We start from the raw sequence: 12,804 nt of genomic DNA, 5'->3' as shown, positions 1-12,804 counted from the left end.
ACACACTAACCTAGGTGCTGCTCCCATGGCACAATGCAGGTCTTAGGGGAGCCTGCCACTATTTCTTCCTAAGTCATGAAGAGTGTTCTAGATAACCTGGGTGGGCCTGATTCAATCAGAGCATAACAGAAGACAATGGGACTCCATGGTGGACGGCAGATGCAGGTCTTCCCAGGAATTCCAGCCTGTCTTTCCCGAAGGCCAGCAGTATTGACCTTAGGCTGCCTAGCCAGACCCTACAATTACCGTTACCAGAGCTCACAGCACAATGGAGTTTCCATCCTCAGCTCTCCTAAAGTCACAGCTGAAAGCATAAACTCTGTGACAGTGTGAGAAGCACAAGATCAGCTCTACATCAACATCCCTTTGGAGGAAACTAGTATTATTCCCTTCATGACTAATGTTCACTTCATTTTCCAAACACCTCCACACACAAAATACAGCAGGATTGTCACCAGGCTATGGTGAGTGAGAAAGTCCCCTCAGCCTACCCAGCTCCTGCAGACCTGCTCCCTGGGATTTTGACTACAGAAAACACATCCTCTGTTTTCAGGAAAGAGAAGAAGAAAGGGAACTGTGAGAATCAAGTCTGCAGAGAAAGAAAATAGATTAGGAGAAATAGGGTCAACTGAATCAGTGTGAGTCAGATGTGCACAGTTTTTCAAGACGAGGTGGGATAGCTGTGAAAACCATCAGGCTTTAAGGACCCCGACCCTGGGTGAGCCTCTCTCTTGGCTCCCATCAGAACTCAAAGCCCGTTCTAATCAGAGATTCCCGTGGAGGTCTCTGCCCTGAGTCTAATTGGAAAATACTTCCCAGGTTCCACTGAGATTCTTCAGAACTTTCATCCTGTTGACCACAGAAGGATTATCTGCCCCTAAAGTGACACTGTGGCTTCTGTGGAGGCGAGAATGTGTCCTCCTGTTACAAAAACAAAAATACAAAAAGAACAAAAAAGTTTTGCATTTAGAGACATGAAGTGTTAGTACAGGATTGTCAATCTGGAGCGGTTCCCTGGGGAAATTTGACAATGAGGCCGCCCCATACCATGACAGGAAGCCAGCCCTCAGCAGCGCCTGCACCTGCCCTGGAGACAGCCCCGTGCACAGTGTCCCGACCGCCCCCTGGTGGTCTCCGGGACCCCTGCAGGGAGGTTTGTGTCTGGGCTCACACTGACTTCCCCTCACTGTGTCTCTCGCACAGTAATACACGGCCGTGTCCTCGGTTTTCAGGCTGTTCATTTGCAGATAGGTGATGCTTTTGGAATCATCTCTTGAGATTGTGAATCTGCCTTTCACAGACGCGGCGTATTCTGTTGTCCCACCATAAGCTTTGCTTCTAATGAAACCTACCCACTCCAGCCCCTTCCCTGGAGCCTGGCGGACCCAGTGCATGTAGTGGTCACTGAAGGTGAATCCAGAGGCTGCACAGGAGAGTCTCAGGGATCCCCCAGGCTGTACCAAGCCTCCCCCAGACTCCAGCAGCTGCACCTCACACTGGACACCTGCAAACACAAAGACATCCTGGTCAGAAGCTGCCACACATGTCCACTGTTTCTCTCACTCATGTCCACGCACACTCAATCTCTCAAGTTCTCCATGAATCACCTCTTAAAATAGCAACAAGGAAAACCCAGCTCAGCCCCAACTCCATGGTTGGTCTTCTGTGTTCAGTGCTGATCACCAAGTGGAAACTCTTGGCAATCCCAGGGCTGGGGCTCCTCTCCCAGAGCTGCAGGGTCAGGGCTGGGCTGGTTTTCATCAGCAGAGGGAGGACCCTATTTGCATGTCCCCCACTATATAGCAAGCTCTGGGGTGGGACGCCTGAGGAGAAGACAGTACCCAGATAAGATGACTGTGCCTTGCAGGAGTTTGGTGACAACGATGGTATTTGGAAAATACGCTGTCTTATTATAAAATTATGCTGTGATAAACACTTTGAAAAGATTACCTTATTTTATTTTTACATACCTGTGTAAATTATGTTTTGTCAGAGCCAGTGGTTTCTCCATGTACAGATGTAAGTATGTGTCTGAGAGCTCATGTCTGGGATGGGTAAGCCCTGGTACCTAGGCCTGTGGTCCTCATCACTATCTGCAATTACTCCCTGAACCAACCCCAGGACAGAGCTGGGGGTGCCTAGTGTGGTTTGTGGAACCCATTTCCTGTATTGAGAACATGTGTGATTTTGCTGCATTCTAGCATTCACCTAAAATATGGTGAGAACTAGGGTTCAGGCAGATAAGTTCTTAAGTATTTCTGAAATTTAATATACCTTTTTCTATCTTTCTGTCACTCCTTCCTTGTCTAAGTTTCCATCTGTTGCTTGTAATAAATTTTGTAAGTTTTAGTTACCAGATAATAAACTTTCACATATTTAAAGTGTACAGTTAATAAACATGATGTAACTGTGATCCTTATGAAGGTGGACAAGAGAATTCTCAACGTTTCCTTTTGTTCTTCTATATTCTTCCTCCTTTTCCTTTTCTTCCTTCTACCATTTCCCTGGCAACTATTAATCTTTATATTGCTGCAGATTCATTTTAATTTATCAGAATTTATAAAAATGAACTAACGTAGTATATATTCTTGTTTGGCTTATTATAGTTAGCATAAATAATTAGATATTTTTCCTTTTAGTTGTGTATATCAGACATTTACTTATTATAAATTCTGAGTAGTATTCTAGCAAACAAAATTTACCATAATTTGTTTCTTATTAAGCAGCTGAACAATATTTGAATTTTTTATTATTCTGGGTCTTAAAGATCTGCTATTAAGCTTGGAAATGTACTTACAAAATGAATATAATTTTCATATTTTTAAAAACTGCATCAACAATAACAGATAAACATGGAAGGTGGAATTTCGCAAATTTTCTTTAATACTTCTGATAATTACAGTTTCAAAACAAATAACAAATCTGAAGTTTAGGAAGAAGCAATTTCTTGTAGAGAGGAATAAAGCCAGGGTATGAAATTACCTAAGGCAGAGTCTGGAATATGAAATATAGGCTATTCCAAGAAAAAAATAAAAATATATATTGGATTGCTTGAAATAGAGTGTGGTGTTTTGTAGTGTGAAATTTTAAGGGACCACATACTGAAAAGCTAACCTATCCTCTTGGAACCCTTTTCCCAAGAAAGGGGACAGTCACAAAAATATTCCTTTCTCCAAGTGTCTGTCTGGGAGAAAAGAAGAGCCCACAATTCTGAAATGTATATTCAGACCCAATTCCCTTATTTCCACACAGAACTAAGAATATACTCTTCAAAGGAAAGCCACTGAAACCAGAATCCTAGTGTCACTTGTTCAACCCCTCAGGAATTGAGATGGGAACACAGGTCCCCACCAAACGTCTATTGAGAAGCAGCTCCCCTCTTTTTCTTATGGAATCAGAGCTTTAGTCTGCAGGGCAGGGCAGCAGAACTGGAAGGTGGTGATGCCGATGGAGAACACTGGAGCTGGGGGAGGGAACACCTGGAGAAAACAGGAGGACTGTACCCCAGGGGAAGGGGCAAGAACACGCAGACCAGCATCTCCTCTGGAGGAGGGTCAGGAACACTGGCAAGGTCACACGCAGACCGAGGGTCACAGTGCCTTCCTAGGAATATGTACCAAGGAACATGGACCTAGGAATATGGACCCTTTAGTCTAATGTTTTTCACCAATTTAGAAGTTGTCAGTTAAATAAAACACTTGAATGCACCTGAGGAAGCTGAAAGAGATTCTCTGGAGGATGAAACAAGGTGAAGAGACAAAGTCAAGCAGAAAAGACAAAGAAGGTATCACTGGAGGATCTGTGGTCTCTGATGGACATAGAAGAACAGACTTCAATTAGTTTTTGAAACCTTTATATCAGTCTTTACTAATTTATGTGATAAAATGGTCGGCCTCATCAATGGAGTCTTATTATCCCCATCAGGGATGAGTGTCCATGTGGGCACGTGGTGCAGCTCTAGTCATGGGGGCAGGGGAGATGGTCTGTTGAGGTGTTCCTTGTCCTTCAGACGAGAATTGCAGAACTGTCTCTGCCCTTTTTCCAGCCAATATATAATATATGTGTGTGGCCCTTGGGAATGTTGTCACCATGTCACTGCATGATGGGAGTCACTGGGGTGGGGGGGTGGTGAAGCTGACTTTCTGGATGCATCAGTGTGGAAAATTGAGAAAAGAAGCTTCCTGGGCACATGAGCCATCAAATTATTCAGTCCTGGAGCCGCTCACCTCCAGGCTTCTTGATTCATCAGGTTGTGATTTTCCTCATTGTTTAATCAGCCTGGGTTGTCTTTCTTCACTTTCTGCTAAAGTAATCGCACATAATAATCCGGAGGCTTTGAGATAAATCAGTAACTAATTGGATAATTAAAACAAGCCCCAAGTGATGTCAGTTACTGTGTGGTTAATAACGTGATAGACAGGAGACATGGCTGGATACTGAGTGTATTCACATCTATTTTATCTAGATTAGCAAAATATTTTGTATATCCCTTAGATACTTTTCCCATTGAGACCCTTGATTTATCATTAATTCTTGATGAGTAACCCCTAAATAGTATATGTGGTGGTTATTAACTAATAATTTATATTACCAGTACAAACTTTCATTTGGGATATAGTCCTCTACCTGATGTGAAGTCAGCCCATAAGGCAGAAGTTATTACATTTATTAGAGCTTGTCAATTAACCAAAGACCAGGATTAAATACAGATGTTCTACAGTAGTGCAGAATTGTAAAACATGCTGCAGGCAGAGCATATTTTATTTGCTTTATTTAAATCTTCTGGAAACCCCATCAAAATGAACAACAAGAAAAGACACTTTTAAACAAATTCCTACATTCTAGAGACCTGACATATAAATTTGAAACCAAATGCAAACAAAAAGAAAAACAGAACACTAGTATGGAAGCTAGAATAATGTTCTGGTGCATCATTACACACAACACTCAGTCTTAACCTGGTATGTAATATTATCTAAACATAGAAGGCATTGCCATTCTTCAAATCATACAGAATTAATCCCATTCACAATATTCTGGATATGTCGAGAAATCACATCTTTAAATTAAAAAAAAAACTTCTAATATAATACGAAAATTCTTTTTTTTTTTTTGAGACAGAGTCTCGCTCTGTTGCCCAGGCTGGAGTGCAGTGGCGTGATCTTGGCTCACTGCAAGCTCAGCCTCCTGGGTTCACAACATTTTCCTGCTTCAGCCTCCCAAGTAGCTGTGACTAAGGTGCACGCCGCCACACCTGGCTAATTCTTTTGTATTTTTAGTAGAGACAGGTTTCACCGTATTAACCAGGATGGTCTCGATTTCCTGACCTCGTGATCCGCCCGCCTCGGCCTTCCAAAGTGCTGGGATTACAGGTGTGAGCCACTGCGCCCGGCTAAAATATGAAAACTCTCTTGGCCAAGAGTTATCCCACTAGCACTATGGCACTCTGGTCCCTCCCTCAGGACACATCAGTTACTACCCTATGACTCAGAAGCTGTAGGATTCATACATTGAAAAATATTTCCCTCCTTGCTCACCTCCGTCCTGTTGCATGCATGTGCTACACAATATTGAAAGTAATTTTTGTATTTTACTCACTCCAATCACCAGAAGTTTAAGGTTGCCTTTTTACGTCATGTTTTAACAGTGTTTTGTGATCTTCAGCCATGGAATTATGTATACTGGAGGAAACATCAGGAAAAAACATCTGCCGTTGAAACATATTGGAATAAATCTTATCAGGCACTACTGATGAAAACACTGCAGAACAAACTCAGGGAGTCAATTCTCGTGTTGATATTTTGCAACCAAGGAATCACTTCAGACCAGATGTGGTGGCTCATGCCTATAATTCCACTGCATTGGGAAGCAAAACCAGGGGAATCATATGAGACTAGGAGTTCAAGACCACCCTGGGAAACACAGAGAGACCCCATTTCTATTTCTTTTTCTTTATTTTTTTGAGACGGAGTCTCGCTCTGTTGGAGACCTCATTTCTATGAAAGAGTTTCTTTAAAAATCGGCTGGTTGTGGTGCTGCACCCCTCTCATCCTAGCTACTCTGGAAGCTGAGACAGAGGATTGTGTGAGCCAGGAGTTCAAGGTTACAGTGAGCTATGATTGTGCCACTGCGCTCCAACCTGTGCAACAGAGTGAGAGCCTATCTTTAATTATAATAATAATAATAACTAAGAATATTTCACAATCGTAAGGCTACTCAAATAGAAGATACTAGACTGAGTATCCTCAGGAATCCTCTGGGGCTTCTGATGTTCTGGAGTAGACAGCTTACCTAAGACATTCAGGCTAAGCAGATGATTTTAGATGGTGAGAAGTCTGCACACAACACATTGGAACACGACCCTCGTCTAATCCCCTGTCCCATGCCTTCACCTCGTTCTCCTCATTTTTCTCCTCCTTTTCATTATTATTGGCTTATTCTTTTAAGCAGTCTTCTCATTTTTTGTAGACCTGGTTGTTTTCAACCCATATTCATGACTTTTATAGTTGCTGCATAGAATAAATCATCAGACTATTGTTTTGAGCATGACTGTTGATAAGGCTCATTCCTCCATCGTCTCTTTTCTTTCTCACACAACATGAATAATCTAGTCAGGAATCACAGGAACTCCCTCATTTGATGGCACTGGGAGGTTCAAGCCCCACAAACTCCTTTCTGTGAGTGAGAACCCTCACTCTGCCTCCACCACCAAACCACTGTAGAAACCCTGAACCAGTCTCCTTTCTCAATCTATTGAGTCATCTTGGACATTCCTGAGATACGAGGACCAATCTTGGCAGACACATCAAGAGGTAATTAACCTTTCCATATTTACGTGGGGTGGGTGTGTGGCACCCCCAGATGTCACATCCACACTACGTTTTAGTTGAGATCTCTTGGCCTTTGCATTGCTTCAACTAGAACTGATGCTGCGAGCTTGGTGCCACGATTCCTAACCACAGGACCCGCCTGTTCTCTGAATGAACTCCAGGACAGAGCTGGACATGCCTGGTGTGGTTGATTAACCCCTGTTATGTAATGAAATCATGATATCATTTTGTTGTATTCTAGTTTTTCCCTGAAAATGTAGGTAGTCGTAGGCTTTATTCATGTGTATATTGTGGATTCTTTGATTTCTCATATATATTTAGTTAAATATTTAATTCGGTGTTGAGGAAATTTAAAATTTCTTCAGTTTGTTGAGTGAAGTCCTTAATGCCCTTGTTCTGTGATTTTCTTTTTTCATTTCTCATATATTTTATTCATCTCTGTCTAACTCATTTTCTACCAAAGTATATGTGTTTAAATTCGTAGTATTTTAATGAGGTAAAATTAGCAAATAATAGCCATCCCGTAATGTGTACAATTTGAAAATAGTGACATAACCATTACCTTTCTCAACACAGAAAAAAATCAGCTACCCTCAAAATTTCCTCTTGTTTTCCTATAACTCCTGCTTCCTCCACCTTCCCTTCTCACACCACATCCAGAGTCAACTACAGGTTTTCTTTCTGTGGCATTAGTTTTCATTTTATAGAATTTATAAAAGTGGAATAATACGTATGGACTTATATTTGTTTGTCTTATTTTACTCATCATACGTACTTGTGAATTCACCCTTGCTGTTGAGCGTGTCCAGCAGGACCTGATTGTAACAGTGGGTGTTTTTCCAGTGAATGAATTTACCACAATTTGTTTACTGATTAAGCTGCTGATTGATATTTGGATTGCTTCAGTATCAGGGTATTATTTAAAAAGCTGCCACTCATCTTAGAGAAGTACACAGCTGAGAAGCACAACGTTCTTATTCTTACAGCAATATGAACAGCAGCTAAACTGGAAAAACTGAAGTTTAATCAACTGTCTTCAATACATCAGGAAATTGAAGTTACAGAATTCTCTGTGTGTGTGTGTGTGAGAGAGAGAGAGAGAGAAAGAGAAACAGAGGGCTTGTGAGTAAGAGAGAAGGAGGGAAAAGGGAGAAAGAAGTAAAAGAGATCCTACATAATTCACCATAATTTATGAGGAGCTCAAATAAATACAGGGACTTGGAATCTTACTGGAAAAGGTCCACATAAGATGAAGAGGACGACTTGATGCACCTACACGTTGTTATATATTTACCTAAATGCCATTTTCTAAAAATACAAAGAATCACGTACATGAGAATCAACATAGTGGCGGGTGTCCAGTGGTGAAATATGATGGTGATGCCAAACCCCATCTCCAGCACCTTTTCCCCTTGCACCTGCCTTGATGTGTGTCCTGAGCGCCCCCTGGTGTCCTGAGCGTCTCCTGCTGTTCCTCAGGACCCTGCAGGGAGGTGTGTGTCTGGGCTCACAATGTGATAGCCTAAGTGTGTCGTACTCCTGAATCCACAATTAGACCTGAGCATCAATCACGGGCAGTGGAGGTCGCCTCACATGGGGAAACATCTGACTTTGCAAAGCTGCACGTGGGGGTCTCTGCGGGCCCTTAGTTGTACAGGAACAGCCCCTCCCTCAGACTCAGAGTGAGGACAATGTGCTCTATCTGGGGGAGGTGAGGGTTAGTGTGTGGAAAGAAATAAACTCACTCTAATGAAAATATCTCTGTACTTGGACAGAAACCAAAGTTTACAAGAAACCATGAACTTGGGGTAAAGTAGAAATTACAATTGTTTGCAGGATGCGTGCTTGCTTCTCCATGTCATCTAAGAGAACCAAAGAAAATCATGTTTTCTTATGTTCATTTCCATAAAAGGTGTTTCCACCCTGAGAATGCACCTCCTATACCTCCAACGTCAGGGAGCACCTGGACCAGGAACCGGCACAGCTCTCTGACACCATCACCCAGGTTTTGACAAAGAGACACATCCTAGAGCTCCTCCCAAACCATGACAGTGCACAGTGAAAATGCTAATGTGTGGCTGCTGCTGGGCACATGGGGGATTCCTGATGGACAGCTATGCTCCGGGAAGAACCAATGGCCTTGATGGAATTAGCTTTGACCACAGCGTTGTTAGGAAGCTCCATAAGACTCCCATCTTCTCCAGCACTCATTGTGAGATTGGCATAGCAGGCTGACAGTGTCTACAGCCTCACCCGGCCTCCTGCACACTTTTCGCCTCTTGCCTCTCCCCTACACTGCACCACCTGCACCTCACACTAAACACCTACAAACACAGAGACATTTTGTTCAGAACCTGCCACACATAATCACTGTTTTTTCACTCACATCCACTCATGCTCAATATCTCTAGTTCTCCATTATTTGCCTTTTAAAATAGCTACAAGAAAACCCAGCTCAGCCCTAACTCTATGGTGAGCCACGTGTGTTCACAGCTGATCATGAAATCAAAACTCCTGGTAATTCTGGACTGGGGATCTTCTCCCAGAGCTGTCAGGTCAGGACTCTACTGGTTTTCACCAGAAAAGGGAGAGCCTTATTATCATGTCCCCTCCTCTGTAGCAAGCTCTGAGGTGGGGTGCCTGAGGAGAGAGCAGAGCCCAGCACAGATGTGAGACTCCTGGAGGAGTTTAGTGGTGATGGCAGCATTTAGAAAATATAATTTTTTGTTATGTGATTTTCTCATTAAAATTACTAAGCAATTAGTATTTTATTTCTCTTTTACATCTTTGAAAACACAGAAATATAACTACATTTATGAAACTTTAAGAGATACGAAGGGAGGAATATGCTGAGACCAGCTCGGTCGGGGAGTCCCTAACCCAGCAGTGCTAGAGGAATTAAAGACACACACAGAGAAATACAGAGGTGTGCAGTGGGAAATCAGGGGTCTCACAGCCTTCAGAGCTGAGAGCCCCAAACAGAGATTTACCCACATATTTGTTAACAGCAAACCAGTCATTAGCATTGTTTCTATAGATATTAAATTAACGAAAGTATCCCTTATGGGAAACGAAGGGATGGGCCCAATTAAAGGAATAGGTTGGGCTAGTTAACTGCAGCCGGAGCATGTCCTTAAGGCACAGATCGCTCATGCTATTGTTTGTGGTTTAAGAATGGCTTTAAGCGGTTTTTCCTCCCTGGGCAGGCCAGGTGTTCCCGTAAACCCACAACCTTCCAGCACAGTGCTGCAGAGATTTTGTTTATGGCCAGCCTTGGGGCCAGTTTATGACCAGATTTTGGGAGGCTTGCTCCCAACAGGAATATAGAACAGTAAAAAAATGGGGAGACTTCAACACCTCACCCTCAATAGTGTATAGAACATCTGCAGAAAAATTCTTAGGAAGCCTGTGGACTTAAGCCCGTTGAACAAACGGGCCAAATAGACATCTACAGAACTTTCCAACCAACGGCAGCGTAGTATGCATGCTGCCCAAGCACACTATAAATATTCTTCATGATAGGTTATATATTAGATAAAAAATGACTCTCAGCATTTAAAAAAGTCGTGCCAACCATTCTCTAAGTTTTTCAAAAATGGATGAGGTGCCAACCTTCTAAATTCTTCCTAAGAGGCTGCAGTTACCATATTACAAGTAACAGACAATGGTGAAAGAAGAAAATTAAACTTCAGACAAATTTTCTTAGTACATATAAATAAACTACTCCCTAATAATAGTCAACTAAGTTCTATAAGACTTTAAAAGGATGCTACACCATGACAAACTCAAATTTATTTTTGAGATGCACTGATTATTCAACATCTTCAAATCAGTAAGTTTGGAGTGCTAAATTAAGAGAATAAAGGAAAAAATCCATTAATATCTCACCAGAAACAGAAAATGACATTTTAAAAATTCAATATTTCATAATAAAACTCTAAAAAGGAGGAATACAAGAATATAACCTGTGTATAATAAAAGTCATTATTTAAAGCCATACTTTTATCATACTTAAGAGTTAAAGTTAAAATATTTTGCTATATTATTTGTAAAAATGCAAGAATAAACTTGATGACACTTTACTTCCAGATTTCACAATAACAAAAGTAGAGTAATAAAAACAGGACAGTATCAGCATAAATATACAGAAAGAGCTGAAAAAAAAACTGATATATTGATGGCAAACTGATTTTCATCATGAGAACCAACAATACACAATGGACACACCAAAGTCTCTCCCTAAGAGGGTGTTAGAAAAACTGGATCTACGCATACAAAGAACTGAGAATTTTAGGTTAGAATAAACACAAAAGTCACCCTGAATGGGCTAAATATTTAAATATATGGTTTGCAACTGTAAAATTTTCCCCACCCAGAAAATAATGTTAGCAATGACTTCCTACATTTTGCATTAAAGGCACAGACAACAAAAGCAGACTTGAACAAGTGGAACTACAACACAGCAAAAATATTCTGCAAAGCATGGAAAAAATTCCAACCTACAGAATGGGAGGAGATAATTGCAAGTTATGCATCTGAAAATGTGTTACTATCCAGAATACACATGCAGCTTCTACAACTCATTAGCAAAATCATATTTGCCTGACTGTATAGTGGTCAGTTTTTCACCTTAAAAATTTAATCACATAGATTTCATGTTAAAGTTTCTTGTTTATTCATAATGGAAAGTTTTATGGTACACTTGGTCATGGTAGACTTTGGAGTTATTCAGCAAACACTAATATAGGTGGCATTGTGAATTTACTTAAGACATGATATTAACCCTGTCATCAGCTGACTCTGGGTTAGGTAGATTGTCATTCATAAAACGGATGGGCCTGATTCTATCAGAGCAGAACTGGAGAAAGTGAAACTCCATGGTGATTCAGCAGCTTCGCCTCTCTCTGGGACCTCCAGCCTGCACTTATTGATGGAGGATCTTATGGACACTGGATATTCCTAGACATCTCCAAAAACTGTCATCATCTACGTCTCACAGAAAAGTGGCATGTCCATCTGTAGCTTGTCAGCCATGAATAACAGAAAGAAAGAGACTCTAAAATATAATAATATTTATTCTGGGATATGTATTGCAATTTAAATATGTATGGATGCATCCAGATTAGTAAAGGAAGTTAAATAATTAAGGAAAAATGAGAAGGGTCACATCAGCTGTTTTAAGACAATTATCTTGGGTTAGAAGAATCAATAACAGGGGTGACATCGGTGTAAGGTTGAACAGGCAGTTGTGGGGCAGATATTCTTAGAGAAGTAATTCTTTTAAGGTTGTGATGGCCTCTGTGCAAGGTTGTGGTTTTGCAGAGTCTATTTATGGTAGTTCTTGTTATCAGGAATATGTGTGTTAGAACCCTCCTTCATGGCCTTACCCAGCTTCATTCATTAGGGTTTTAACACAAGTGGCTCTATTTTGATTCTGATAAATTTCACAAGCTCTTTCTAACACTACTTCTGAAAAACATGACTCTGACAGTTTGCATAGAACCGGGTTAATTCCACATCCACATCCCATTTTGACCAAATAAGTGTATCCCATTCACTACTAATGGCCAATTGCATTCCCAGATGATTCTACACACAACACAGTGGAAAGTTCTGAGCAAATGGGGAGAGAAGGAAGTCCCATCAGCCTCTTCCATGTGGCTGCAGGAGCCACAGCCTGAGCCCCACCTGAGCACCAAGAAAATGCCTTTAGCTCTGGAATGTAGACCATGGAGACCATCTTTTTCTTTTTCAGGAAGCAGGAAGAGCAAATTAAAAAGAAAGAACAAACACTACAAAGAAAGAACGAAGTCTGCAAGCAAAAGGAGCACCAGGTCAGTGCTGATGCTGACTGGCTTTAGGGTCAGGAGAGGGGTCAGACGTGGAACCTGTGAGCTTCTACATGACACCGACCCTGGCCCAGCCTCTCTGTTGGCTGTGATCGAACTTCCTAAAGACTGTTCTAGTCAGCGAA

The 12,804-nt window shown here is 41.4% G+C and overlaps 2 gene segments (V, D, J or C); both read right to left on the bottom strand.

The window, feature by feature from the left end:
• Positions 1-12,804, bottom strand: part of LOC129487362 (immunoglobulin heavy variable 3-21-like) — a 50,382-nt gene that overhangs the window by 10,404 nt on the left and 27,174 nt on the right.
• The window catches only part of LOC129487364 (immunoglobulin heavy variable 1-69-2-like), a 41,212-nt gene that overhangs the window by 18,165 nt on the left and 10,243 nt on the right, over positions 1-12,804 (bottom strand).

The sequence above is a fragment of the Symphalangus syndactylus genome, chromosome 8 (genome assembly GCF_028878055.3).
Source record: "Symphalangus syndactylus isolate Jambi chromosome 8, NHGRI_mSymSyn1-v2.1_pri, whole genome shotgun sequence".
In the NCBI taxonomy this organism is placed as follows: domain Eukaryota; kingdom Metazoa; phylum Chordata; class Mammalia; order Primates; family Hylobatidae; genus Symphalangus; species Symphalangus syndactylus.
The sequence above is the reverse complement of the archived record's forward strand: the minus strand, read 5'-3'. Positions and strand labels throughout refer to the sequence as shown.